Below are 25,745 nucleotides of genomic sequence, written 5' to 3'. Positions count from 1 at the left end.
AGGAGTAAGTTGTTTGTCCTGAAGACAGAAATCATTTGAATTACATCTTAAGAGGGAAAATTTGTCAGGCAAAAAAAAAGTGGGGAGGTAAATTATTTAAGACCAGGAGATCTGTCTGTGCAGAGTCACAGAGGCTCAAAGACCAAAGTGCTTAAGAGGACTAACCTCTAGGTAGGTGAGAGGGGAACACAAAGAGGATGGAGGAGCATGTAAGAGATGTAGCTAGAAATCCAAGAGCTTTGAATCCAATGCTAAGGGGATTGATTTCTTTCCTGTGGCCACTGGGGGAACCCTGGAGGTATGTGAGTGACACACTGAGACTTGCATTTTTATAAAAATTTCCCTGGTGGCAGTGTGGATAATAAGGAAGGAGGACAGGTTAGTGGCAGTTCTTCGGTATCTCCAGCATCCCAAGGAAACTAAAAAGTTATCATTTACAGGCTATGTTTGTTGAGCCGGTGCAAAACTGAAGGAAATTCCTAACTCCATTCTACCTTTCCTCCAAATCTTTAAAATTATGTAAGTCTGTGTTATCTTAGGTCTTGAGATGTTAATGACTTAACTAATTGTCAACACTGGCAATTACAATGACTGATACCTTATCATTTCTTACAATGAGCAATGCTAATTAAAATTGTGCGAGAGCTTTAGCAGCAATTGTCCCCCCCCCCCCTTTTTTTTGTTTAAAACATGAGCTTACTGTGCTGATTTGGTGAACTTCACACAAGGCAGGCTTATTATCCTGGTGTTTACTTCCTAGTGCTGCTTGTGAACCATATTAGCAACAATTATGAAATGCCAGAGAAATGGTAGAAATAACTGAATTCGTGCCATAAGAAAGATTCCAGATTTTGATTCATTCATTCATTCAAGTGCTAGAACCTGTATTGGACATCTTCATATGCCAGGAACCATGCTAAGCATAGAGAAAGCAAATGAACAAGTAAGTTGAGGGATTTGCAGCCCAGTGAGAAAGACAGCCTCATTACAGGATAATCACCTATGGTATGTAAATACTACAGTTGGCAGATGTTAGTTCTGCCAGTGAAAAATAGTGGCACATTTCACAGAGAAGGTGACTTTTTATTGAGGGATTCAAAATGCGAGCAGGGACTTCTTCAACTTTTATTATTACCATTTGTATATACCACATGAATTTGTAAGACTTTATAAAGTATCTCAAAAGAAGACATGTAATACCATGATGATAAACTAGCCAGAGAATTCAGGATTCAAGACCAGAAATTGTGCCCTGGAAAATCTAGGCTGAAAAGAAAGAAAAAGCATGCCAGTCAGTTATCATAAAGTCTATAAACACCTAAAGAAGGTAAAAGGAAGCAATAACCTTGTAGGGGAGGAATTTTTTTTTCTTTCTCCCCTTCTGGGTTCTTTGGCTAATCTAATAATTAACTTAACATAAGACAGATTAACAAGAGGAAAACAAATTTAATTACAGTATGTAAGTACATCCCAACAGTCAGGTAATTGAGGTTTATATGATATCCTGAGGTAAGAAGAAAGGGGTAGGGGTCTGGGATTTCAAAGGAGAGGAAAACAGTGCACAGGAAGGTGGAAAGAGCAAATGTTTGATAAACAAATGTTTGCCATGTCCTTTGAAGAAGTCTTTTTAATATAAAAAGTAAAGCTCTCTTTCTGCTACAGGCTCCTTATCTAAATTCTTTTAGGAAGTTAAGGAGGATGTTAAATGTTTTTCTTAAATCTGTTAGGTCAAGTTTTTCTTCAGCTTGAAATGATCCTCAGGCCAAACTGGCACATTCTGGAGCGGCCTACTCTGAACCCCATTAACATGTTCTAAGAAGGATGAAAAGATCATGCTCAAGTGCAGACTGCCTGGAGGACAGTGACAGGCAGGCAAGAGTTCTGGCTAAACAGTTCACTTAGACAAACACCAATTGAGCATTGTGAGGGTACTCTGCCCAGAGCCCACCTTTAGGGCTGAACCATGCATAGTTCCCCAGGTGCTGGGAATGTCATAGTTGAGTCCCTCTTTAGGTACTTCCCTTGGCACAAGGGAATTGTTTTGCCCAGTGTTAATTCTCTGCCCTAAGAAGTAGCTTGTATTCAATAACTGGTTGATGAGGGTGGGGCACAATGGCCCAACCCCTTTTCAGGATTTGAGACAATTATGAAGAGTCATCCCAACCCCAGAGCTCCTTGTAGGGTCAGCTGAGGTTTCTCTTCCAATGCATCACAGTTAAACTTGTCCCTCTGTACCCTCCTACTTGCCATTTCTGTTATAGATATGGTTTCAGAGAGAAATCCTAGTTAGAGCCCCTGCTTGTAGACATCTGGGGTCTTAAGTCCGTTCTCTGGAGAACCAGGTTTAAAACAGTCATCCACTATGTGCCCAGTTGGGCGGTGGGCCGGGGCAGGGAGTAGATTCAACAATGCAACAGATAAGAACTCTGACCTCAAATGATTTACAGTTTGGATGGAAGTTAGGGCTTCTCAAGACAATGCAGAGCCTTGGAAAACAGTTGAGCCTATGAAATACAGAACAGAAGAATGGGGAGGGGAAAAAAAGATTTCTGAGTATACAGTCTAAAATTGTGCTCACAGAATAAATAGTTCTTGGGTATAAGAACTATAAAGTCAATGTCTCTATAAATTCAAATGTCTTTAGAGTTAAAGAATGTAGCATTATTAGGGACCATGGCGGGGGGGGGAGGGGGAATTTCCCTCCTAAGACATTTGGTCATCCAGGCCTCATTTTCCTTTTTAGAGGACACAGATTTATGACCTCCCAAGGCAGCACATTCCAAGTTTTCCTAATTGGAAAGTTCTTCCTTATATTTTTCTGAAAACTTCTCTAGTTCTGTTCTCTGCAATCATATAGACCAAATTGCCCTCTCTTCTTCTGCAAGAGCCTTTTATTTATTTGAAAAGAAAAAATGATACACACATTAAAATTGTTTTTAAAAATTTTTAGGAGATAATGGTAATTTGAGCATTTGCTGTATATTTGTTGGTATTAAGGAATTTTTTTTAAGGGATGATAACAGTGTATGCTGAAGTTTAAAAAACAATTTTCATATTGTACTATTATTTTTTGTATTATTTTTGTATTTTGTATTATATTATTATTGTATGATTATTATATATATTACACATACCGAAATATTTAGGGATGCAATAATATGATGTGTAGGGTTTGCTTCAAAATCATATGGAGGGAGAAATGGGTGAGGTTATAGAAGAAACAGGTTTGGCCACGTATATTGTTGATGCTGGATCATGAGGATTCATTACACTTTTCTGATACTTGTAGAAATTCTTAAAATTTTCCAAAATAAACACATTTTAGTATATTTTTACCTTATTAAAATAACACTTGCACATCATTGAAAAAACCCTAAAGACAGAGAGGCTTATAATGTAAAGCAACAGTCCCTGCATCCCTCCTTCCCATAGCCCCACTCTCCAGAGGTAACTAGTTCTAACTCTGTTATTTTCTTGGGAGGGAGGGTCTTTCTGGAGGTACCTCTATGAGCCTAAATAAGCAGTGCCTGTGATGGTCTTAAGTGTTGTCTCTATATTGTCTGTGCATTCCTGCAGTGACCAGAGAAGGATTTTGTCCATTTCTTAGACCCACTCCTTCTAGTATACACTGTCAGTTCCTTCTTGGGTCAGCCTCTCTTCTCACAGCACAATTCACATCTGTTTATTGTCCCACTATCCATTATAGCCAGTCTACCTAAACTCCCAGTTTTATAAGATGACGCCTTTGCTAAGCTCACCCTTCCACCCACATTTCTCCCCTACATCCAAAATTGATAGCATCTGTTTTCTGTCCTGCAATGATGACTAAGCCTTCAGTGAGTTATTGGTAGTTTTATCCCAAACCTAAAAATGAATCATGGAACTCGAATTATCATCATTGTGTAGTAGTGTTCACAGTGGAGACAGTATTTTGTCCAGATTAGACCTCCTTTACTTCAAATTCTATGTCTCAGTCCTTGCATCACTCAGAGAAGAAAAACTGAAGCATCAGGTTTAAACGGAATCTCCTTTTGCACTCAACCAATTGCCTTTCTTAGGCACCAACATTTCCCAAGTTCTAGATGATATTATTTAATCTTTTGACCCCCATCACCTCCTCTACCTCTCCTTACATTTGTTTTTTACCCGGTGGCCTCCTTTCTGGGGCCCAGGCATCTAAGCCAATCTGGACTTTCTCATCTTCCAACTGTCATCCTATGACTTCCTTGAGTCATATATTCTGTTATTTGGGTCCCAGGTCATTTTCTTTCTTGGCTTACTAACTTATTTTGCAAGAGAGCTTCTCAAGAAAGTCAGATGAACTCCCTGATTCCTTAGCTGTTCTGAGTCTACCTTCAGTTTTAATTAGCTAGGGAAGAATTTTAAAATAAGTCTCATTTAAAAAATTAGAACTCATTTTTCTTCAGAATATTTTGGTTTTAACCATATTTCCTTTGCTTGCTTTTAAAAAAAATTTAAGTTTATTTTTTAAAGAGAGAGAGAGAGAGAGAGAACATAAGTTGGAGACAGGCAGAGAGAGAGAGAGAGAGAGAGAGAGAGAGAATGAATCCCAAACAGGCTCTGCTGTCAGCACAGAGCCCGATGTGGGACCTGAACTCACAAACTGCAAGATCATGATCTGAGCCAAAATCAAGAGTCAGGCGCTTAACCGACTGAGCCACCCAGGTACCCCTAACGTTATTGTCTTAATCTACTCTACATTTTCCTTTTCTTGTATTGTTTTATTGGAAGGCATATTTTAATTTCCAAAAGTTCTTATTTTTACCTTATTTTAAGTTTATTTATTTTGAGAGAGAGACACAGAGAGAGAGAGAGAGAGAGAGAGAGAGTGTGTGTGTGTGTGTGTGTGTGTGTGTAATTGGGGGAGGGACAGAAAGGGAAAGAGAGAGGGAATCCCAAGCAGGCTGGCACTATCAGCGTAGAGCCCAATGTGAGGCTTGAACTCATGAACTGTAAGATCATGACCTGAGCCGAAATCAAGAGTCAGACACTTAAATGACTGGGCCACCCAGGTGCCCCATTTTACCTTTTTTTTTTTTTTTTTAAGGGCACGTTTTGCTTTATGGTTTTGATATCTTCTCAAATATTTTAATGAGATTTTTTAGAACACTGTCTTCTGGTTCCTGAATATTTCTGTGGCTATATATAATGATGGTTCCTTTTATTGTTGTTAGTATTCCTCAGGTATCTGATCATTCTTGGTTGGCTCCTTCTGTTTCAGAATGAGACATTAGGAAGCCAGTTAAGGGCTCTGAGGAGATGGATGTGGCCAACGGGTGTTGGTGAGATAACCGAGCAAGGGCTTGACTGGGGCAGATGTCTGTCTGCTGGCTATTTAGTGCACTAGGGTACAGGGCTCATTTTTCCATTTATAAGACTCTCATCAATATCCCTGTTTTTCACCTCACATCTCAGTCCACATCTTCTATCACACTGGCTTTTCTAAATATGGAAACTCAGGAATTTAGCAGTGCACCTAGACTGTCTTCATTCATCACCAATCAGCTTCCATCCTCTCTGGTTTTCAGAGACTTTATGAAATCTCTCACCTACTGATGGTTCCCTTTCTATGTTTGACATAGTTTTGTATTTATACCCTTATTTCTTCTTATTAAGAGGGAAAAGAGATCAATCCAAGTTTTCTCTTTGCCATCTTGAAACAGATGCCTCCCCATTTATTTGTTTGTTTAATAAAGACTCCCATTTACTCCATCTACTTTCCCTCATATCCTCATTGGCCACTTAGAAATCTGTAAACAATAGTGTTATGAATTGAAGTATGTTCCCCTGCCCCACCACAATATGTTGTGAAGTCCTAATCCTCCATACCTCAGAATGTGACCTTATTTGGAAAGATGTCTATTGCAGCTGTAATTAGTTAAGATGAGGTCATACTGGAGTAGAGTGGTCTCCTAATCCAATAGCACTGGTGTTCTTATGAGAAAACAGCCTTATGAAGAAACCAGGGAGAATGCCATGTGATGCCAAAGGCAGAGATTAGAGTTATGTAGGTGCCAGTCAGTGAACACCAGGGAATGCCTGTAAATCACCAGGAGCCAGCAAGAGGAAAGGAAAGATTCTCTCTTACAAGTTTCAGAGGGATCATGGTCCTGCTGATATCTTGGTTTTGGGCTTCCAGCCTCCAGAATATGAGATGGTTTCGGTTACAGCAAGCCATCCAGTGTCCTGGTACTTTGTTATGGCAGACCTAGAAAACTAATGTGAGTAGAGACAGACAACAGTTAGGGACTTGACAAGCATTCAATTTAGAGATAAGGAGGTAACTGGTAGAAATACCTCCTCGTCCTGCCCAGAAAAAAAATGGTTAAAATGAGTGTGGAAAGTGAGACTGGGGGTAGAAAGGAGGCAGAGGAGTATTGCTTTTCATGACTTCTCATTGCTTTCTGTACCATAACATTGTTTTCACACGCCTTCTTACTTCCCTAGGTATTCTCTGGTTTGTCATCTAGTTTGTAAAGATCTGTGGCAGTCAAAATACCAGCAACCCCCACCCAGGATGTCCATGTCCTAGGCCCCAGAACCTGTGAATATGATACCTTACATGGCAAAGGAGAATATAGGTTCAAGATAGAATTAAGGTTGCTAATCAGCTGACTTTAAAATAGTGAGATAATTCTTAGCCCAATGTAATGATAAGAATCCTCAGAAGTGGAAGAGGGAGGCATGAGTCACAGAGATATGTCGGGAGCAGATCATTGGAGTGATGGAAGGATGTACTGGCAGAAGGACTGAAGAAGAAAGAGGATGAAAGACACATGCCACAAAATGTGGATGGCCTCTAGATGCTGGAGGAGACAAGGAAACTGATTCTCCCCTGGAGACCTAGAAACGAATCAAGCCCTCATGATATGCTCTTAGCCCAATGAGACCTATGTCAGACTTGACCTGCAGAACTGTGAAATACATTTGGGTGGTTTTAACTCACTGAGTTTGTGGTCATTTACTACAACAGCTATAGGAAACTAGTATACCATCCCTTTAAAAATGCAGGCTCAAAGCTAAAGCATAGTACCCCAGTTTGGAACTAGCCACTGCTGACACCTGAAATTCTTTTCTTTCCTGTCCTAGACCTTAATCTAATTATATAGCCAACATTTGTTTTTGTAGCTGCCATCAGATGCGATTTTCTCCCACTGAATTTGCGGAAAATGAAAGCCCATCAGACTGCAAATGCCCATGGAGAGATGGAACTTACCATATTGCCAATTCCATCATAGCACACTGGCTAAGGGCATGGAGTTAGGACGGAACTGGGTTCTAATCCCTCACTTAGCCACTTACTAGCTGTGTATCCTTGAGCCGTTTTACCTCTTGAAGCTTCCATTTCTTCATCAGTAAATGTGAGCTAGCAACAGCACCAACCTCATCTGGTTATTGTATTGTCTAAATTAGATGATGTTTTTAAGACACCACAATGCTTGGCCCATGGTGAGTGCACAATAAATAGTATGTTAATCTTGAAAAGCGAAGGAGTGGGATAATATTGGGCTTACGCCAGAAACTCTGTGTCTTGTTGTTATTTCCAAAGGCTTAGGTTGAAAATTTTCTGACTCTCCCACTTATTTTTGTATATATGGCAATATATATGGTGTCCTAAACTACTAACAGGTATGTGTGTGTGCTGAATCCAAAACATGGCTCACAACTTCTGTTAGCATCATATTAGATGAAGAAGTTAAATCAAAACACAAACTTTAACATTATTAATTCAGTGGTTAATGCAAGGCAACCACTCGCTTCTCTCCCTCTTCCAATCCCCTGGCCCTGGCCTAAAGACTATCAATGGTACTCTTGGGATGGTGAAAGATGATGAAGCACCTCCCCTGTGCTTCCACCTGTGACCCCTTCCATATCTCTTGCTCTGAAGTCTGCAGACCATTCAACAGTTAATAGACATCTTTAGCTATCAGCTGCCTACTCATTCTCAAAGTAGTCTCCCTCAACCACCTACAAAACCTGTTCTAATTTCAAGACATAGAGGGAAATCTTTTTTTTTTACTTTGTTCTCATTAATTTGTCTCCCCACTTCATCATCCCTTACAAGAATGCCTAAAATTAAGAGAAATGGCTATACAGTCTCCTTCAGATCAGACCTAGATTCAAACCCTAACTTTGAAAGTTGTTTGTTTCCAGGCAAATTGCTTAATTTCCCTGTGTTCCATGTTCTTCCTGTCTAAAGTAGGGACACCTGCTTCATACAGGATGAACACTACAGATAATACATGCAAAGCAAAGCAAGATGCTTGGCATTGTAAGGCTGAATAATAGTAATAGTAATAAAGCATTATTACTACTTCATTGTTTCTGTTTTCCCTTCAACGATACCCTTTAGCCTCCCTTCGGGCCTTTTCTCCCAGCCTGTCCCCTGAGGTCTCATCTCTAGGGACATTCCTCTCCTATGCTGAGTTATGCCTCTTATGATGTTAAGTGCATAGCTGGTCCCCATAGTTTATATTACATTTGTTTCTGATTCAAGCAAAGAATGTACTTCAATATGGCATCATTTAATACAAGCCTAACCTGCCCCCTACCTGGCAGAGATGATGGGAGCTTATTAAGATAATGTCTTCCTACTACTTACAGCCCCTTGAAAGACATTTACTAAATAAACAGTGGTATTCGATTTTTTGTGTTGTTTGTTTTAGCTCTTAATGCACGCTCTCTGAATTGTATTAATAGGTTCTCTGCAATGCTTCTCACGATATGGGCACTTGTTAAATGCTACTAAATGCAGAGTGGCAGTGGATGTTACTTATTTGTGCCTCTGCTTTGCTCTTGCTCTCCTCCCTCTCCCTCTCTCCTTCTCTCTGCTAAACCTGGAACCCCCCTCCTCCTTCTAGGTTCCTAGTCCACTGATTTTCAACCTTGGCTATATATCAGAATCACTAAGAATGCTTTTTAAGACTCTTGTTAACCAGACATTACCCTAGACGACTTAAATAAAAATCTCTGGAATTGAGTTCCAGGCATCAGCGTTTTCTAACGTTTCCTAGCTGATTTCAGTGTTTAGCCAAAGCTGACTCTTATATATCCAACCAGATCCCAATCAGATGACATATGTACAGAAAATTAACATTTAATGTCTTTTTTCTGCTCAGCTGTGAGTTCCTCAAGGGCCAGTATGATCTCTTATCTTTTTGCTCCCAGTCACTAACAGTCCCTGGCAAAGAGTGAATACTCAGTACGTATTTCTTTTCTTGGCTGAAAGCATAGCCTTCCTAGCTCAAAGGATTTCCCCCATGCTCTGGTTTCTGTTACAGTGGACATGAGTACCTCTTATTCATTCTAATTGTCTATCATTTTGGTTGTTCAGATTCTCTCAGGTAAAAACAAAACAAAACAAAACATTTTTTGTACTGTTTAGCAGGGAAAACACATCGTTACCATGTGGTAAGGACTGCTGTCCTCTAGGAGTGTGCCAGGTACTGTGGCTGCAGTCCAGACGAAGGCCCGGGAGGTCGGGATGTGGGTTAGAAAGAGTACCGGCCTTCCAGTCACACAAACCCAGGGCCAGATCTCCACTGTATGCCTACGGGCACATTCTTTCACCTCTCCGAGCTCTAGTCTCCCCTTTGTGGAAGAAGGGAAATGATGCCTATTCCGGAGTTTGGGGTCACTGAAGGACATAATGTAGGAAAAGAGACACAGGGACCATCTTTGTCTGCTTGGGCTGCCATAACAAAATACCACAGACTGGGTGGCTTAAACAACAGATTTTTTCCTCACAGTTCTGGAAACTGGAAGTCCAGTAGCAAGCTGTCAACAAGGTTGCATTCTGGTGACCGCCCCTTTCCTGGCTTGCTGATGGCCGCCTTCTCACTGTGTTTCACATGGAGCTCTCCGGTGACTCTTGGAAGGCCACTAATTCTTCTTATGACCCCCTTGAATCTTTGTTATCTTCTTGTAGTTCCTGTAGCAGTCACACTGGGGGGCTAGGGCTCCAATATATGAATTTTAGGGGTCACCAGTTCAGGCCATGGCACTGACAGAGAGAGATACAAAAAATATTAGTATTACTGAACTCATATTCTTTGTATCTCTCTCTGTATCTCTCAAGTTCCCTTGAGAGAATCAGAAAAAAAAAAAAGGGAGAGACATCACAACTAGATCTTGTGGGTTGAGTGGGGATGTCTTGGGCAAACAAAGGCATTTCAAGCAGAGCAAATAGCAATTCAAGTCTGTTAAAAGACATGGCATATTTGGGGATCAGTTCTCACTGATTTTTCTCACCATTTTTCACCAGAAATTGGAGTGGATAAGAGTAAGGTTCATGGTAGAAAATATAAGAGATGTGGTTTGGGGCGTATCATTCATAATAGTAAAGGCCACCAAGCTGAGGACTTAGGAATTTTTCATTGGCATAAAGGATTACTATGCCAGTAGCTTTTTTTTTTTTCCGGATACCTCTTTGTTTCCCATTGAGCTGGTTGGATTCTTGAGGACCAGGACCTTGCCACATGTTTCCCTGTAATCCACCCCTGGGCCTAGGATAATTCCTTAAAAATGTAGCAGGAATGAATTGCTCCAAAACTTTGGCATATAAAAGCTATCACCTTTTTCATTTGTTCAATTTGAAATAAAGCCACCCTGCTTCTTCTAGGTGGTAGGAAAGCCAGCATTACTCTCTTGGGATTCCATCACCCCTATCTGTTCCCCGACTGCCCAAGAACCCTGGCTATTAAATGTGGCCAATAGAAGGTCTTCTCTCCCTAACAGGTAAGGGCCCCCTTGTCTGCCTGCTGAAGCAGGTTTTCCTGATTGCCTTGTGGGTGGTCTTCAGCATGGTTAACAGCTCTACTCCTCCTTTATCATATGTCCACACTGCTTCTCCATGCTCTAACAGTATCTCCCTGGCTCTTATGCTGTATTCACTGGATTGTCTTAATGCAAACTCCACTCCACTCTTCAAATGCCTATTCCACCCTGGATGCCTGTTCTTACTTAGCCCTTTGTGCTCAGAATTATTACTTCCTAAAGCCATGGTCTCCACCTCTGGGTGCTACTCTACTACTGGCTTGGCTGTCTGTCTCTTTCAGCTCCACATTTCTCTCTCCCTCCCCTTGAGTCTTGAGATTTTTTTTTTTTAATTTTTTTTTTCAACGTTTATTTATTTTTGGGACAGAGAGAGACAGAGCATGAACGGGGGAGGGGCAGGGAGAGAGGGAGACACAGAATCGGAAACAGGCTCCAGACTCTGAGCCATCAGCCCAGAGCCTGACGCGGGGCTCGAACTCAGGACCGCGAGATCGTGACCTGGCTGAAGTCGGACGCTCAACCGACTGCGCCACCCAGGCGCCCCGAGTCTTGAGATATTTTTGTGAATAATCTTCAAACCACAAAGCTTTTATTTCTCCCCTTCCCTTGGGCAATATGGATTAATTGCCTTGACGGGCCTGACCTCTGAAACACAAATGCCTGTTTAAAATAAAAGGCTGATTATTATATAATGAACTATATTCAGTTTACTAAATAGTTAACTTAAACAGAAATATATGTATACATTTATGCTGAATAGATGTATAATTTATGCTAATGATAATTACAAATAATACAAAAGCATAATAACTGTATTCATTACCAGTGCTTCATTCTGCTTCTGCTTAAGAGCCATATACTGACAATTTGACAGGCCGCTGGTACTGTGCTGGGCACTGAGGACATAGAGATGGCTATGGTATCATCTTTGTCCTCAAAGAGATTAGAGTTTAGTGGGGGAGTAAGATGTATCAAATTAGCTAATGTATTATGAAAGCCCTCATTAAGAAATGATTAGGCTGGGGCACCTGGGTGGCTCAGTGAGTTAAGTGCCCAACGGTTGATCTCAGTTCTGGTCTTGATCTCAGGGTTCTGCATACAAGACCCACGTCGGCCTACTTGAAAAAAAAAAAAAAAAAAAAAAAAAAGATTGGGCCGACACTGTTGTTTTATCGTGACTCTGAAGAGGTTCCTTGTTTGCTGTGCTGTGCCTTGTATTCACTTGGTCCGTGTCAACATTTGCCTTCATTTCCTTAGTCACTTCCTTGTGAGGTATATTATTTAGGCTTGACTACGCTATGCTGCTGAAACTAAGTAACTCCCAAATCTCTGGATGGGAGATGGACATAGCAAAGGTTTGTTTTTCTTTTTTTTTTTTTTTTTTTTTAAATTTTTTTTTTTCAACGTTTATTTATTTTTGGGACAGAGAGAGACAGAGCATGAACGGGGGAGGGGCAGAGAGAGAAGGAGACACAGAATCGGAAACAGGCTCCAGGCTCCGAGCCATCAGCCCAGAGCCCGACGCGGGGCTCGAACTCACGGACCGTGAGATCGTGACCTGGCTGAAGTCGGACGCTTAACCGACTGCGCCACCCAGGCGCACCAAGGTTTGTTTTTCTTACAGTGACTAACCCTAATGTGATTAGGGAACATAGCTGCTCCATGTGGCCACTTAGGGATCCAGGCTCTCTGAGCATCTTACTTCCTATAGGGAGAGGGTGGTGCCACCATCGCAGCATGCATTGCAATGAAAAGGTGCAGCAGTTTTTAACCATTGCTACGCAGAAATAACACACATCATTTTTGTCACAGGCCATTAGCCAAAAGTTGTAACAGGACCCAAAACTAACAACAAGAAAGGCTGGAAAATGTAGGGGAGCCTGTGGATTATTAGATGATTGCTGCTGTTGCTGCCACCAGAGTAGTGATTTGAGAGCATGAGCTTTGAAGAATTTGAATCTTGACCCTGGTAGTTACTTTTGGAGTCCCCAAGGGGGAGGGCACATAAATAGCAACCCTCTTCTCTGCTGAGTTCTGAGCTTAAGTGTGTGTGTGTGTGTGTGTGTGTGTATGTGAAATAGGTGATGGGATTAAGGAGTACACTTGTGATGAGCACTCAGTGTTGTATGGAAGTATTGAATCACTATATTGTACACCTGAAACTAATATTATACTACATGCTAACTATAATTGAAATAAAAACTAAAAAAAGGAATATATATGGAGGCCAAAATATCATCCATATTAATGGTCAAAGACAGGTTGTAGGATGTGGCTTTATTCTACTAGTCAAGCAGACCCCCTGGTGGAATCCCAGAATTAGGTTGACCTCTGGACCAGGTATGGTATGGTGGAACAGTAGAGAACTCATGTCTTCTGCAAGACAGACGACTCCTAAAAGAGGAGGAAGAAAGTGGGGATGAGCAGAGCATAACTAGTTACACTTCAACTACTTACCTGTTAGGTAGGATATCTCGCCTCTCTGGGAATAGATTAAGTAAAGAAGCTAGAAGAAACACTAGTGAAGCTCCCAAAGAAAACTCAAAGTAAGGGAAAAGAGTTTTGTTTTGTTTTGTTTTGTTTTGTTTTGTTTTGTTTTGTTTTTTATAACTCTTACTAGTTGTGACATTTGAGTCAGTCCCCCAGCCTCTCTGGTCACCAATTTGCTCATCTATAAAATGCCGATGATAGTATCTCACAATATCTCTTCTTGGGTCTTTTACAACTGCTAGAAATTAGGAGATGTGCTAGACTGGTAATGGGGAAGAGTTCTTCAAATGTCTTCTATAAAATGCTCATAAATACTTGAGATAGAATTACTTACAAGTTTATAGAAACCAGATGGTTTTAAACACATCCCCCACCCCCAAAACACACATAATTTAAAAAATCTTCTTGGCTGTTTCTTTCCAAACACTTGCCCACTCAACAAGCATTTCCTCAACAATCCTGTAGGGTTGTTCTTGTTCCTAACAGTAAATGTCTGAAGCCACCCTTTTCTAGCAAAAGCAAAAGCTACCCAGTTAATGTCTTTCTCTGAAGGTTTCTCTTTTAACTCTTTCGCGACTATTGCCATTGAGGGTTTGAGTGGCTTTGTAGAATGGAAAATACCCAAATCAAAATAGTCATTTTCAGAAAAGTGAGCCTTCCATTTTCCTAGTGAAATACTAATTACTCTATGACCCAGAGAGTCCAAGGTTGAGCCTTCTTAGATAAGAAATTACTTTTTTCACATCTAAAAGATATTTAAAAGTAGAAATGTTTTAAATGAAAGTATTAAATTATACAATTACATGTGTAGACTGTGCCATTGAGGGAGTTATTTTCATGGTGTAGGCTGAATCCAGCATAAAAATATTTACTGCTCTGAAATGTCAATATAAAATAATCAGAATCTAAAATTAAATATTTACTGTATAATCAGCCTGCATTCATCCATCTACAATGTTCCATGAAAAACACTGATTACACTGAATTTGACCACCTGGATTTTCCTAATATTTTCAGGCTTAAGAAAAAAACTGCCAAAGTCTCACTCACAGGCATTTTCTAACAACTTTTCAAGGGAAATCTTTTGGAACAGGGAATTATGCAATGATGACTTAAGGAAGTTCCAGATAACACATACACACACACACACACACACACACACACACACACACACACACCAGAAGATGAACCTCTCTGCTGATCTTCCTTCATCACATATCTTAGGTTCAGTTGCAATTCAGCAAGTCAATAAATCTTCACAGATATTCACCAATTCTGTGATAAAACTGTGCCAGGCAGTAGGGATAAAAATGTGGTCCGGAGCACCTGGGTGGCTCAGTTGGTTGAGCTTCCGACTTTGGCTCAGGTCATGATCTCACACTCCATGAGTTCAAGCCCCACATTGGGCTCTGTGCTGACAGCTCAGAGCCTGGAGCCTGCTTTGGATTGTGTCTCCCTCTGTCTCTGCCCTTCCCCTACTCATGCTCTGTCTCTCTGTTTCTCAAAAATAAATGGTTAAAAAAAATTTTTTTAAATGTGGTCTGTGTTCTTGGGGCGCTCAGCATCAAATGTGAGAGACAGATTACTAAGTAGCCAGTTATAATGCACTGTGATAAATCCTACATTAAGCATAAGCCCAGTGGCATCAGGTAAGAAGGGTCCTGAAGAGAATCATCAAACCTACTCTATTATTTCAGAATGAAGCCAAAGGCAATATTATTTACTTTATGAATGTCCATGCAATTGGAAGAACCAAACTCAATTTTAACTCATTGTAAAGACCACATTTTCAACATTCATTCTGAAGATTAACATGGAATCTGCCAATTTAGTGATGTGGATTGAAATTGACTCTAGGGGAAAATCTTCTGAAAGTGCCAGAAAGGTCAAAACATGAACAAAAAGTCCTAGACTAGGCAGGAAGTAGGGGTTTAATTTGTTTGATCTTAGGTTAAAGATAAGTGCTTTCTGGAGCACCTGGGGTGGCTCAGTTGAATGTCTGACTCTTGATTTTGGCTCAGGTCATGATCTCATGGTTTATGAGTTGAGCCCCACATTGGGCTCTGAATTGACACTGTGGATCCTGCTTGGGATTCGGTCTCTCCTTCTCTCTCTGCCCCTCCCCCACTCACTTTCTCTTTCTCTCTCTTTCTCTCTCCCTCCCTCCCTCTCTCAAAATAAACATATATTTTTAACTAAGCATTTTGTCCTAGCTACTGTTTTACTATCTGAAAATAAGCTGGACCTGTTGATCTCTTAGGTTCTTTCTACCTCTGAATACATATGATAACTACAAATCATTCCCGTTAAAAAAAAAAAAAAAATTAAAACATCCTAGAGATGCCTCATCAGGGAATGACATTAGCCTAATTCAAGTTACAAATTTCCTTTGCTTATTCAATAATTGATGAGACTACATAACACTTGGGTGTCCATCAGAACTGGGTTTGAGTCCAAGCTTTGTCACTTTCCTGGTTATGAAGCCATGAGCAGTTTATTTAATTTTTCTGGGCCTTTTATATGTAAAATGAGGAAGTTATAGCTTATCTGAGATGGGACTTATGGGATTAAATAAGATAATGAATGCAAGAGCTTAACTAGTGCCTCACACAAAAAAGGCTCTCAATTAACAGAATCATTTTTAATTTTTTTTAATGTTTATTTTATTTCTGAGGGGGAGAGAGAGAGCATGAGCAGGGGAGGGGCAGAGAGAGAGGGGGACACAGAATTGGAAGAAGGCTTCAGGCTCTGAGCAGTCAGCACAGAGCCTGATGCAGGGCTCAAACTCACAAACTATGGGATAACAGCTGAGCCAAAGTCAGACACTTAACCGACTGAGCCACCTAAGGACCCCAACAGTCTTATTTTTAATGAGTTTAGCTGTGGAGTTCACGCTGTCCACAGTGCTGAAGAAAAACCTTGTGCCTGCTTATACTCTGGAAAGAAAGATGTGTGAAATCATCATGCCTAGTACAGAAGAAAAATATATAAGAGAGGCATGAACAAAGTATATCACAAAACAAGAAGAGTGATATTGACTTAGAGCGTGAGAGAGGGGTAGAATCTAGAAAAGGCTACACAGAAGAAGTAATATGTCAACTGGATCTATACGTGAGATCAGCAAGGCAGCCTGGGGTCATTTTGTGAAAAGTCACATGAAGGAATTTGAACTTCCAATAAATGAGAACCCATCAAAAGTTAATTTACCGCATATTCATTTTTAATTATTTTGACTTCAGATTTCTTTACTCAGCGTGAATCCATAGTATTCTGTTGCTCCTTTTGTCTAAATCAGGAGTGGACAAACAGCTTGAAGACCAGATCTGGTATGTGGCTCAAGCTTAGAGTGCTTTTAATGTTTTTTAAATTAAGGTTTTTTTTTTAATTTTAACTCTAATATAGTTAACATACAGTGTTATATTAGGTTCAGGTGGATAATATAGTGATTCAACAATTCTGTACTCAGGGCTCATCATGCTAAATGTGCTCTTTAATCCCTAACACTGATTTCACCCATCCCCCACACACCTCCCCTCTGGAAACCATCAGTTTGTTCTCTAAGGTTAACAGTCTTTTTCTTGGTTTGCCTCTCTCTCCTTTTCCTTTGTATGTTAGCTTTGTTTCTTAAATTCCACATATGCATGAAATCATGTGGGATTTGTCTTTCTCTGACTGACTTATTTCACTTAGCATTATGGTAGTAGTAGTTCCATCCATGTCATTGCAAATGGCAAGATTTCATCCTTTTTATAGTTGAATAATATTCCATTGTGTGTGTATGTGTGTGTGTACATACATACCACATCTATCTCTCTCTATATATATACATAGGTGTATATTCATTCATCTCTCTATGGACACTTGGGCTGCTTCCATAATTTGGCTATTGTAAATAAAACTGCCATAAACAGGGGTGCATATATTTTTTTGAGTCAGTGTTTCTGTATTCTTTGGGTAAATACCCAGTAGTGTGATTATTAGCTTGTAGGAAAGTTCTATTTTTAACTTTTTGAAGAAACTCCGTACTGTTTTCTACAGTGGCTGTACCAGTTTGCATTCCCACCAACAGTGCACAAGGGTTCCTTTTTGTCTACAACCTCTCTAACACCTGTTATTTCTTGTGTTTATTTTAGCCATTCTGACAGCTCTAAGGTGACGTTGCATTATAGTTTTGATTTACATTTCCCTGATGGTGAGTGATGTTGAGCATTTTTTCATCTGTCTTTTGGTCATCTGTATGTCTTCTTTGGAGGAATATCTGTTCATGTCTTCTGCCCATTTTTAATTGGATTATTTCTTTTTTGGGTATTGAGTTGTATCAGTTCTTTCTATATTTTTGGGTACTCACCTTTTATCAGATATGTCATTTTCAAATATCCTCCTTCATTCAGTAGGTTGCTTTTTAGTTTTGTTGATTGTTTCCTTCACTGTGCAGAAGCATTTTATTATGATGTAGTCCCAGTAGTTTATTTTTGCTTTTATTTCCCTTGCCTTAGGAAGCATATCTAGAAAACTGTTGCTACAGTCAAAGTCAGAGAAATTCCTGCCTGTGTTCTTTTCTAGGATTTAATGGTTTCAGGTCTCACATTTAAGTCTTTAATCCATTTTGAGTTTATTTCTGTGTATGGTGTAAGAATGGTCCAGTTTCACTCTTTTGCATACAGCTGTCCAGTTTTCCCAGAACCATTTGTTGAAGAGACTGCCTTTTTCCCATTGCATATTCTTGCCTCTTTTGTCAAAAATTAATTGATTATATAGCCAAATTATGGAAAGAGCCTAAATGTCCATCAACTGATGAATGGATAAAGAAATTGTGGTTTATATACACAATGGAATACTACGTGGCAATGAGAAAAAATGAAATATGGCCTTTTGTAGCAACGTGGATGGAACTGGAGAGTGTGATGCTAAGTGAAATAAGCCATACAAAGAAAGACAGATACCATATGGTTTCACTCTTATGTGGATCCTGAGAAACTTAACAGGAACCCATGGGGGAGGGGAAGGAAAAAAAAAAAAAAAAGAGGTTAGAGTGGGAGAGAGCCAAAGCATAAGAGACTGTTGAGAACTGAGAACAAACTAAGGGTTGATGGGGGGTGGGAGGGAGGAGAGGGTGGGTGATGGGTATTGAGGAGGGCACCTTTTGGGATGAGCACTGGGTGTTGTATGGAAACCAATTTGACAATAAATTTAATATATTAAAAAAAATTAATTGATTATAGGGGTGCCTGAGTGGATCAGTCACTTGGGCATCTGACTTCAACTCAGGTCATGGTCTCACGGTTTGTGAGCTCAAGCCCCACGTTGGGCTCTGTGTTGGCAGCTCAGAGCCTGGAACCTGCTTCGGATTCTGTGTGTCCCTGCTCACACTCTGTCTCTGTCTCTATCAAAAATAAATAAACATGAAAAGATTTTTTTTCATTACTTGACTATATAATTGTGGGGTTTATTTTCTGGACTTTCTATCCTGCTCCGTTGATCTACGTGTCTATTTTTATGCCAGGACCATCCTGTTTTGATTCCTACAGGTTTGTAGTGTAAGTTGAAATTTAAAATTGTGATACCTTTCGTTTTGTTTTTCTTTTTCAAGATTATTTTGGCTATTCAGGGTCCTTTGTGGTTCTGTACAAATTTTAGTATTTTTGGTCTAGTTCTATGAAAAATGCTTGGCATTAGGGTAGGAATCGCATTAAATGTGTAGATCGCTTTTGGTAGTATGGTCATTTTAATAATATTTGTTCTTCCAATCCATAAGCTTGGAATATCTTTCTATTTGTTTGTGTTGTGGTTTTAACACTTTTAAATGGTTAATGTGAGTAACTACATAATATACTTGATTTTGCCCCTTGTCCAAAAAGCATAAAATATTATCTGACCCTTTAATAAAATTTTTGCTGACCACTGGCCTAAATGACTAATATTAAACACATAATGGGTTTTTTTTTTTTTTTTGTCAAAAGGCCACAATGTCTATAAATTTTATAAATATTTTCTTTGTGCCTCACATGTGTCTGGAATTATCTTTCTTCCTGAAAACATTCTTTCATACCCAGCCTATCTTTTGCATTGTACAACAGGTTCAGGATTCAGTGATGAGCTTTGCTTTCCTGTATCCTTTGCCTTCTTAGCTATACTTTATATTTTCTCTTGGATCTTAAGATAATTAAACAATGGGAGTTTTATGCCGTTCTACCTTTTCTTTATCTTCCCAGAAGATACCCAATAGTTCTACTGGTACTGGTACTTCTGTTTTCTTGGCCTGAAATTAAGAATTTCACTCTTTTCTAAGTGACCTATGTTGCAATTTTGTGTGGGATCCACATTAGCCGGACTATAGGTGATTGACCCATAAATATGCAAAAGAGACATCAAACAATGGTGACTTAAAGTAGAGTGTATTTCTCTATCTCATATAATAGTCCTGGAGTAGTTGGCTACAGCTGGGATGGGGGCTCTGCTCCATAAGGGTTTGCAGGGATCTGGGCCCTTTCTGTATTGTTTCCCATTCTTAAACAGGTTCCCCTTTTATGAGTGGTGTGAGATGACTCACTACCACATTATATTCCAAACACTTGAATCAAAGATGATGAGAACATATGACCTCCCTTGCAATATTGTTGTAAAATGATAGATATGTAATGCACCTGAGCAAATGCTACAGCTACATGTTATTACTAATAAATAGGTAATTGCAAAGATTCTGATGAAGTGCCAGTTATTTAAACCTGTGCTGAAGAAAAATAATTTCAGTGGAGTTGAATAGTGAATTAAATTTAAAGTTGCATTTTTGATCTTCTCCTTTGTTCTGGGAATATGATGGCTATTATAATGAGTGTACTAGTATTGGTTACATTTGAGAGGAATTTTATTGTTTTTTGTTATGAGCCAAAGATTGTCTAAAGAACTTCAATTCTAGTAAATTCTGAATTCATGCATAACTCAGCAGCAAATTCTTCGAATCCCTGTACCTTTTTTCAGACTTTTTGCCTGTAGCCAAATCTTATTAAATGTATTTCCATGTCATGTTGTGCTTAAATAATGTGGCAGGACAGAGCCTTGACTTAGAAAATGACACCCTTCCTCCGAGGAGGCTTCTATCACAATCATCTCATACAGAAATCATATCTTGTATTCTGCCTCTGTGGAAATGGGCGATGTTGTTAAAAATTTATTTTTGCTGCAAGAAAATCTGATTCTTGGTTTATTGTGTCAAACAGCTGCTAGTATATAGTCTGGGCAGCTGTCCAGCTGTGAGGTTCACATAAATTAATTTAACCCTTGGGTATATTGTGAGGCCAATTAGAATAGTGCCCCCCCACCAGGTGCAGCAGGGAATTAAGAACACTTCATCAGGGAGATCCAGATGATTTGATGACGCCCAAAGTTCTATATGGAGTATTTTCCAAATATCAAGGCAAATAATCATGTAAGATATGTTTATGACAGCTTGAATCCATATTCATATGTAAATACACACACATACATATATATATATACATATATATACATATATATATATATACATATATAAACAAATGGTGTGAAGGAAGATCATAATACTTAGGCACATATCACTTTACAGAATGTAATGTGTATTTTCAGGAATAATCCAAGGTATTTGAATAAAATTGCATTGGTTTCTGCCAATCAAAAATACTCCCTTTTCTTTCTTCTCATCTCCTTTCTTAGAACTAATTCTACTGAGACAGTGTTGGATTGGCTAAGTGTTATGCTTTTACTCCTTTAAAAGCAAAAGTATAAAATAAAATTATGTGGACCTTTAATGTGCCTCCTGTGGTCCTTGGTCCCTGGCTTGAGAAACATTGAATTAAAGGCTCAGCACTGTCATCCCTATAGGTAATTACTAGAATAGTCACAAAAGCTGGCTTAGAAATCTCATAGCTTTGCCCATTTGCAAAGTATTCAACCATATGATTTATAATATGCATATGTCAATGTTTAGAATTATAATAGTATGAAAGGAAAATTGTAAATTATCATATAGAGTTCTCAAACACCAAATAATAGGGCCATAACACTCTCCAGGGATCTTCACACATGGAGTTTTGAGAAGCACTGAATCAAATCCAATTTTGAAACTGCTTATTTTAAGGTTAAATGGACCCTTTCTAGGATCTACAGATTCTCCTCTTAAGTCTTACATGCCATTTCACTTGATACAGGTTTATTAAGAGGCAATACCATATGATGGTTCAGAGCCTGGGCTTTGGGGTCATTTTGAAAGGCTCAAGTCCGAGTGTGGCCCTGTGCTTTGCTTTGGGAATGTTTGGCCACCGTGTCTCCTGTCGACTTTCCCTCTCAGTATTTATTTAATCTATTTATAATTCTCTTTTAGAACCTATCTCAACACACATGTCAGAATGAAACCTTTCCTCAATGCACAGATAAGAACTGGTCCCTGTTTTATATACTGGTACTCTCTGTTTAATAATAGCAACAGAAACAGGTGTTCCTGGATGACTCAGTCGGTTAAGCTTCTGACTTTTGATTTAGGCTCAGGTCATGGTCTCACAGTTCATGGGATGGAGTCCTATATCATCGGGCTGCACACTGACAACGTGGGCCTGCTTGGGATCTCTCTCTCTCTCTCTCTCTCTCTCTCTCCTCACCTCACCTCACTCTGGCCCTCCCCTGCTCACATGTGTAGCACTCTCTCTTTCTCAAAGTAAATTAATAAAACTTGAGAAAAATAATAATAACAGCAACAAGAATACGATAATGGCAAGCAATACTGAGCAGCTATAATGTACCAGGCACTATATACGAGGTGCTTTACCTGCGTTGCCTCATTTAAACCTCACAACACCTCTGGGAGGTAGGTGTATCATTATTGTCCTCTTACAGATGAAGAAACTAGACAAAATAAAAAGTATACTAAAAATATAATGCAAGCCACATGTAATTTTGAATTGTCTAGTACCCACATTCAAAGAGTATAAAGAAGATTGCCTGGGTGGCTCAGTCAGTTGACTGTCCAACTCTTGATTTCAGCTCAGGTCATGATCCCAGGGTTATGAGATTGAGCTCCAGGTTAGGATTCTCTCTCTCTACTTCTGCCCCTCTCTTCTGCTTACACACACACTCTGTCTAAAAAAAGTTTTAAAATTTAAAAAAAAATAAAAACAAAATAAAACAAATATTTTAAGAAGTAAAAATAGGGGCGCCTGGGTGGCTCAGTCGGTTAAGCCGCCGACTTCGGCTCAGGTCACGATCTCGCGGTCCGTGAGTTCAAGCCCCGCGTCGGGCTCTGTGCTGACAGCTCAGAGCCTGGAGCCTGTTTCAGATTCTGTGTCTCCCTCTCTCTCTGCCCCTCCCCTGTTCATGCTCTGTCTCTCTGTCTCAAAAATAAACGTTAAAAAAAATTAAAAACAAAAAAAGAAGTAAAAATAGTTTAAGCAATATCTTAACTTTACCCAGTGCAGTGGTTAAAGTGAAATGCCCTATGAACGTGGTAAAGTTGAGTTTAGTGGAAAATTATTTTACACTGCTTCCATTTTAAAAATTTTTTTTTAATTTTTTTTTTCAACGTTTATTTATTTTTGGGACAGAGAGAGACAGGGCATGAACGGGGGAGGGGCAGAGAGAGAGGGAGACACAGAATCGGAAACAGGCTCCAGGCTCTGAGCCATCAGCCCAGAGCCTGACGCGGGGCTCGAACTCACGGACCGCAAGATCGTGACCTGGCTGAAGTCGGACGCTTAACCGACTGCGCCACCCAGGCGCCCCTTAAAATTTTAATCAAAGTGAAAATTTCAACATTCATTTCCTGAGTCACACTAGCCATATTTCAAGTGCTCAATAATCTCACTTTGCTAGTGGCTACCACGTTGATAGTGTAAGCCTCGGTTCTGAATAACTTGCCATAGATCTTTTACTCAGTAAAAGACTCACTCAGTAAATATTTGCCAAGTGCCTGTTACACGACACGTGCTGTTCTAATCTCTAGAGACATAGTAGTAAAAAAAATAGACAAAGTCACTGCTCCCATGAAGCTATTGTTATAGTGGGATGAGAGAGACAATAAACAAATAATTAACTAAAAAATGCTTTCAGGTCGTATTAAGTAGTATGAAGGAGAATAAAGCAGGTGGAGAAATGGCAGTAGACAGAGCTGTTGTGTATAGCTTGTTGGGCTCTACACCGCCCAACTCCAAGGGACACCATTCACATTGTTTGTGATGTGAATGCCACTCCCTGGACTAGTGCAGAACAGTAGCCCTGGGACTTTGGGCTGAAATCTTATGTATATTAATCAGGAAAGGTGCTCAATAATGGAGGTCATTTTAGCAAAGTTAGGAAGGCAATGAGGGAACAAGCCATCTAGAAGTAATTTTCAGAGAGAATAGCCAGTGCAAAAGCCCCACGGCAGGAAGAATGCCAAGCATGTTGGAAGGAAGCAGTGTAGAACGTATTAAACAGGGGGACACATAGTAGGAGATGCAGTCACAGCAGTAGCCAGAAGCTGGATCACTACAGGAGTTTGGCGTCCATGATTAGTCCTTTGACTTTTATACTAAGATGGGAAACAATGACTCGATCTCCATCTCTCTTGCTCTCAATCAATCAAATCAAATCAATCAACCAAATTTTTCTTTTTCTTTCTTCTCTTTTCTTTTCTTTTCATTTTCTTTTTGAAGAATTGGCCTGGCTACTTCGTTGCGAACAGACTGAAGGGGGAGGTTAAGTTTCCGGAAGCCAGTAACCACACTATTGTAGTAATCTGGGTGAAAGATGATGATGGTTCAGATTAGAGTCACAGCAGGGGACATGGTGAAAGCTGGATTCAGAGTGACCAAGCAGGGAGAGTATTTGAAGTGGGAGCTTGAAGGGTAGAACTGGGATCATAACCTAGGGAGCCTTATTCCAGAACCCACACTTTGCACTTTTGTGTGGTGGGCTTTCCCCCACTAGAACCTAAGACAGAAAAGAGGTCATGGTTTGTCCTGTTCACAGTTCTGCCCTGCTGTCCTGCTGGTGTTGAGCCTTCAGTATGCATTTAATGAACAAATGAGCGCTTAATGTATAAATCAGGAAACTGAGTCCCAAGGAGATTGGCAATGAATTAGTGATAAGTGGGACTGGAATTCATATGTACTGGTTGCACAAACATTTGCTAAGTCTTACAGACCAGCCTGCATATCCCTCCCAGTTTCTGTTGTCCAGCAAATACCATCGAAGCCAAGGCCCATTTCTTGTGAAACCCAGTGACCAGGTCCAACTTTGTTGTTCCTTTACACATGGCACCAATCTGTTCCACAAGTTAGTTGAAGGAGAACGACAATGAGCCGCATTATGCCTGCCTGCTTTGACATTCTATTCTAATGCCTTTCTGTTCATTATGGTCACCCTCCTCCTTTTTTCCCTAAGCTCGCATTTAAAAGATAAAGAAATATAATTTATCTTCCTATTTCCTTGCATGGTTTTCTGCAGCTGAACATGCTCCCCATAAAATTGATTTAAGATTCCTACCAGACTTTAAATTGATTGCAAACTGCCTTTAACTTCTATTGCTTTGTTTTTCCTCCAGCAACTTTCTTAACTTAGTTAAGTGGGCAGATACTCCTCTAGCCACTGCTGCTTCGAAGGCTAGCTCCTCTAGACTTTCCTAAGGGCACAAGAAGATCAAAAACTTTTCTATTTTTATTTCATAGAGAGGGTTTTCCACATTATAAAACTAACCCATACTCATTAAAGGAAGTTTGAAACATACACACATATACACACCCACACAAAAGAAAAAAAGGGAAGAAAATATCCAACTGTGTAACCCCAAGGTAGTACCTTTAAAACTTTTTGGTGGGGGCGCCTGGCTGGCTTGGTCGGTTAAGCATCCGACTTCGGCTCGGGTCATGATCTCGCGGTCCGTGAGTTTGAGCCCTGCGTCGGGCTCTGTGCTGACAGCTCAGAGTCTGGAGCCTGTTTCAGATTCTGTGTCTCCCTCTCTCTCTGCCCCTCCCCTGTTCATGCTCTGTCTCAAAAATAAATAAACGTTAAAAAAAAAAGACTTTTTGGTGTACTTTCTTGCCATCTATTTGCGTATGTGAATGAATGAGTGAGTGTGTGTGTGTGTGTATGTGCACACACACTACATACTTGTTGTGAATCATGCTTTTTCACTTAACAAGCCATATACATTTTACTGTCTAGAATCTTACATATTGTTTTAATAGCCATACATTATTTAGTAATGAAAATGTTGCTATATCCCACTGATAGGCATCTTTCCACTTATCCTTTCACAAATAATGCCACACTGAACATTTTTGTTTATAATATAGATTCTGTATTTAGAGTGATTTCTAAATCATCCCCCAAGGCAAAATCACTTCTTAATTCCCAAAAATAAGATCATTTAGTCAAATATAGCATTAAATTATACCATTTTAAACTTCTACCTAAACTGTATGCAAATATCTACCTCCCTACTAACACTAATT

General features: G+C 39.7%; 1 protein-coding gene across 14 annotated transcripts in view; it reads left to right on the top strand.

Annotated features, from left to right (window-relative positions):
• Positions 1 to 25,745, top strand: part of DAB1 (DAB adaptor protein 1) — a 1,146,801-nt gene that overhangs the window by 501,946 nt on the left and 619,110 nt on the right. The gene's annotated exons all lie outside the window — the stretch shown is intronic.

The sequence above is a fragment of the Puma concolor genome, chromosome C1, assembly GCF_028749965.1.
Source record: "Puma concolor isolate L17-30 chromosome C1, mPumCon1.1.hap2, whole genome shotgun sequence".
NCBI lineage: Eukaryota > Metazoa > Chordata > Mammalia > Carnivora > Felidae > Puma > Puma concolor.
This window is presented reverse-complemented; position numbering and strand designations above follow the sequence as displayed.